Below are 5,424 nucleotides of genomic sequence, written 5' to 3' on the forward strand. Positions count from 1 at the left end.
GCTTAGACTTGGACATGAGTGGAGAAGTGTGAAGGCATCTCTCAACTATAGGCCAAAACAGGCTGCCAAGAGCCAATGGGTTTCACATCAGCCAGAAGAAGGAAAGAAAGGGATTGGGACCCGAGGTCCAAAACCGGGAGCTGAGGCTTTCCGGGCTGGCAATTCCTAAGGAGGTGAGGTGGCAGATCGGTCAATTTCCAAATGCCACCACTCCTTGTTTCTAAGCAGCCCCATTCCTAGCTATAGGCGGGTGCCCCGAGCCCATGGAGGGAGGCAGGGAGCAGCTGTCTGTCATCACCTGTCACAGGACCATGTGGGTGGCAGGAGGCGGTGCCCTCATGCCCAGGCCCTGTCTCACAGACTGGGGCAGAGCCCAGGACCAGATAAAAGGGCCTTAGGCCAGAGCACCTCCATCCACTCCCTCCTGAGGTGGTGACAGACCCTGTGCAGCTTTGTACCCGGTAAGTGCCCACTGGGGACGGGGCAGGGCCTTCCAGGAGGGAGCTCAGGCCAGGGCAGGAGGGCAAGTGGGCAGGGGCTTGGCAGGGGAAACCACGGGGTCAGAGGAGGAGGGTGCAGGAAGTCTGAGGGAGGGCTGCAGGGAGGGGACTGGCAGCAGCTGGGGACACAGGGAAATGAGCTCGATGGCTGTGCCTTTGGGCCCTGGAGGAAACACGCTGATGGGCAGTGGAGGGGCGTCTCAGGACAGGGACAGAGTCCATGCTCCACGCTGCCAGGTGTCAGGACAGCTCATCACTGAAGGCAAAGACCTGCCCCTGAGCCCGGAGGAGGAGTGGGGGCCACGGGCAGGGGCCTCTGGCTCCTTTGGGCTTATGAGTCCCCCACAGCATGGCTCTCGGAAGGTGTTATAACCTTGCCATGTTGATTAGGACACAGCCAGCCTGAGAATCACCAGACCACCCCATCAGCTTGAGGGGTGCGGGGAAGAGACCTGAGCTCTAGACTCAGATCAGGGAGCTGCGGTTCCAGGCCCAGGTCTGCAGTGCCTGAGGGGGTTGTCAGTCTCTTCCATAATAACGGGAGCATCCTGAGGTGGGTCATCTCCAAGGTCCTGTGCAATGCTGACCTTGCAGAATAAAGTCATCGTGGACTTTATGACAAAAGGGGATGACCACGATCCTTTACCTTGAAGAAATTATATTCCCTTAAAATGGCCTATAAATTGAACAACTTGAGATTTAGAGGGCATAGCCGGAATCAGTTCCACCTCCACTTACAGGACCTTAGACTTTCAGACGTGTTTTATAATATTATTTGGTCTTAGTTTACTACTTTGCCCAGTAGATGAAACCTCTTGTCTGATTTACAAGGATATGCTGAGGTTCCAAAGACATGATTTAGGACTGTGGGAAAACGACTAAAAGTAGGAAAACTACTAGAGATTATAAGTGATGCTAAGACAGCCAGAAGGGGTGGGGGGCCCCTGTGTGTGCCGGGCGCTGACTTGCTGTCTGACTCTCCCTCAGCTCCTGAACACCCGCCATCCCTGCCGACATGTCCTGCCAGCAGAACCAGCAGCAGTGCCAGCCGCCTCCCAAGTGCCTTCCCAAGTGTCCTCCGTGCCCTGCCCCAAAATGCCCCCCAAAGTGTCCCCCAAAGTGCCCTCCAGTCTCGTCCTGCTGCAGTGTCAGCTCCGGGGGCTGCTGTAGCTCTGGGCATGGGGGCTGCTGCAGCTCCGGGCATGGGGGCAGCTCTGGGCATGGGGGCTGCTGCCTGAGCCACCACAGGCGCCACAGGTCCCACCGCAACAGACACCGGAGCTCTGACTGCTGCGAGCCACAGAGCTCCGGCTGCTGTGATGGGGGGAGCTCCAGCTGCTGCGGAGGGGGCAGTGGTCAGGCCTCTGGAGGCTCGTGCTGCTGAAGTAGACCCTGTGCTCTGCCCCAAGCTCCCTAAGTTACAATGAGGTCGCCACAAAACTTCAGCTCTGCCCCAGAAGATCCATCAATCCTGGTATCCAGAGCCCAGAACTTCTCTCTAAAACCCAGTTACTGACCTCCTTCCCTAAAACTGGCCACCCCGGGAATCCCAAAGCACAGAACCCAGGTCCCCCTGTAGCTTATGGTATTGTACCCTGCTGCTTGAATTGAAACAATAAATACAGAATCTGCTCAATAATTTGGTATCGACTGATTTAATTTCCTGTTTATGTCACCACGGTTCTGTTTTCCTCTCTCCTCTGCTGGTGGCTGCAAGGTCAAGGGTCAGCAGAGATAAATTTATATTTTCGTATGTTTGTTTTTTCTAATTCTTTGTTTTCCAATTGTTAACCAAGGCCCTGAGGCAGCATTAATTGGACACATTGCTCCTTTAACTTCTGGTTCCCGTCCGATGTCTAACTCTGAGACGTGGCCACAAGACAGACCGTGTCCCCCTTTTCCCCACCACCAGCTCCTCACTCCCGTGCTCCCCACTCCTCACCCTGGTCCTCGCCAATCTCCATCTGACTCCTCCTTCAGTTTAAACAGACATGTCGTGCGTACACACGTGTGCACACCCACAACTACCTATATGTGAATAAATCCTTATTTTTAATTTTAAAATGGCTTTTATCACTGTATACTTTACACACAATGAAATTCACTGATTTTCAATTTACAATTCAATGACTTTTGTCAAATATATGCAGTCACGTAACTATAAATGCAATCAACACCCTAAAAATACAGTGGGTAGCTAATTGTTATTTGGAGAACATTTTAACAATAACACAAATTTCATACTACATAAAGGAAAATGTGCTATATGCCTTAAATGTGGAAAGTTAAATGCTAAATGGTAGAAAGCACCATTAAAAACTGGAAGTGGACAAAGTTAACTTGGTGAGAAACTCAAAGTTTTCTTTCTAAGGTCAGGTACAGGTAGGATGTCCCCTCTCACCACGTGTTTTCAACATAGTACTGGAAGTTCTAACTACTACAATAAGACAAGAAAAGTAAATTAAAGGTATACTTATTGGGAAAGAAGTAAACTACCACTGTTCACATATGACATAATTATCTCTGTAGAAAAAGTGAAGGAATCAACAACAACAAAAAAAACAACAACTGGCACTAATAAGGGATCGTAGCAAAGGGCAAGATACAAAGTTAACATGTAAGCGTCAATAGCTTTTCTATATACCAACAATGAACAAGTGGAATTTGAAATTAAAAATACAAAATACCATTCATCATAGCACCCACTGAAATGAAATACTTAGGTACAAATCTAACAAAATACGTATAAGACATATATGAGGAAAACAAAAAAACTCTGGTCAACAAAATCAAATTATAACTAAGGAATGGAGAGACAGCACATGTTCATAGAGAGGAAAACTCAATGTTGTCAAGATGTCAGTTCTTTACAACTTGATCTATAGATTTAGTGCAGTGCTAATCAAAATCTGAGCAAGTTATTTTGTGGATATAAAAAAAACTGATTCTAAAGTTTATATGGAGAAGCAAAGACCCAGAACAGCCAACACAATATTAAACATAAAAAAATTGCAGGATGGACACAATTAACTTCAAGACTTACTGTAAAGCTATGCAATGAAGACGGTTTGGTATTGGCAAAACAATAGATAATAGATCAGTGGAACAGATATAGGTCCCATAAGTATAGTCAACTGAATTTTTGACAAAGGAGCAAAAGTAATACAATGGAAGAAAGATAGTCTTTTCAACAAATGGTACTATAAAAACTGGACACCCACATGCAAAAACATAAATCTAGACACAGACTTTATACCTCCCCCGCACACACACACACATAAACCTGAAAATGGATCACAGATCTAAGTGTAAAATGAAAAATTATAAAACTTCTAGAAGATAACATCGGAGAAAACTGACTGTGGGTATATGTGGGTATATATATGGGTATATTTGGGTGTATATATGACTGTGGGTATGATGATGACATTTTAGATATAACACCAAAGGCATGATACATGAAAGAGATAATTAATAAGCTATGCTTCACTAAATTAAAATGTCTGCTCTCTGAAAGACAATGCTAACAACTGATAAAACAAGCCACAAACTAGGAGAAAATATTTGCAAAAGACTCAGCTGATGAAGGACTATTATCCAAAATGTATAAAGAACTTTTGAAACTCAACAATAAAAAAACACACAACCCCATTTAAAAATGAACAAAAGACCTTAACAAACAACTCACCAATGAAGATATGCAGATGACAAATAAGCACATGAAAAGAGGCTCCACATCATACCTCATTAGGGAAACGCAAATTAAAACCACAGTGAGACACCACTACACACCTATTAAAATGGCCAAAATCTGAAATACTGACACCACCACATATTGGCAAGGATGTGAAACAACAGGAACTCCCATTCACTATTGTGGCAATGCAAAACGGCAAAACCACTTTGGAAGACCGTTTGGCAGTGTCTTCCAAAACTAACTGAACTCAAGTGAGACCAAGACGGCAGAGTAAATACTGTGCCTGTGTCCTTCTGTGAACACATTAAAATTACAACTCAATTATGGAACAATCAACCTGGAGAACCATCTGAAGTCTAGCCAAACAGAAGTCCTATAAGTGAAAATATAAAAAGAAGCCATATCGAGATTGGTAGGAGAGGTGGAGACACCGAACCTTTGAGAATCAGGAGAGATATCTCGGCCCCAAAGTTTCCCCCTAAAGGAGCAACAGACCCCAGCCCAACACCCAGCTCCCCAGCCTGGAGTACTGGTGTTGGGAAGAGGAGCCCCCACAACACCTGGGTGTAAAAAATAGTGGGGATCCTGACCCTCTAGGTGGGCCGGAAGACGGCAGGATATCCAGCTGTTCTCTTAAACAGACCACACAGACTCATTGGCAGGCACTCACCTTGGGCTCCAGCGGAGAGACAATGACTCGGGCGGCATCGGAGACATGCAGGGTGCAGACTGAAGTATGTGGCTTTGAGGCAAGGGCTGGGGGACAGTGGCCATTTATCCTCTGTGAGGTCCTCCTTCCCATGCAACCGACAGTTGGGCGCCATCTTTCCTGTGTTGAACCCGCCCCCACAGGCCAAATCTGAATCTGATTGGCCTGGAGCTCCCCTGTGACCCCGCCCCACCCAACTCTCCCAATGCTAGAGGCACTTTCTCAGCAAGCAGCCAGCCCCACACACATTTCACTCTTCCTTGGAAAACTATGGGATGCCGGCAGACCCCAGGCTCAGCACTGGCACCAAATGAGCATTGATATTAACCTAGTGACCACAACTCTTCCCACTCTAGTGATTCTCTGAGACCCTGACTCACCAACTTGCATACTGCACAAGGCTCTAATAGAGCCTGAACCTTAAGGGAGCCGGCAGGTGGCAGCAGGCCTCCGGGTGTCCTAGCGTTCTGTGGAGCAACCCCAGGCCTGGTAGTGGTGGCAAATGTCCTCGGTTCACA

At 47.1% G+C, this 5,424-nt stretch overlaps 1 long non-coding RNA gene across 1 annotated transcript; it reads left to right on the forward strand.

The window, feature by feature from the left end:
- The first annotated feature begins 394 nt into the window (after window positions 1–394).
- Window positions 395–1,959, forward strand: LOC141568618 (uncharacterized). Its single transcript, XR_012491788.1, has 2 exons — window positions 395–461; window positions 1,488–1,959. It is a non-coding gene; the product is annotated as an uncharacterized LOC141568618 (long non-coding RNA).
- Window positions 1,960–5,424: the final 3,465 nt, after the last annotated feature.

The sequence above is a fragment of the Rhinolophus sinicus genome, linkage group LG14 (genome assembly GCF_036562045.2).
Source record: "Rhinolophus sinicus isolate RSC01 linkage group LG14, ASM3656204v1, whole genome shotgun sequence".
Taxonomy (NCBI): Eukaryota; Metazoa; Chordata; class Mammalia; order Chiroptera; family Rhinolophidae; genus Rhinolophus; species Rhinolophus sinicus.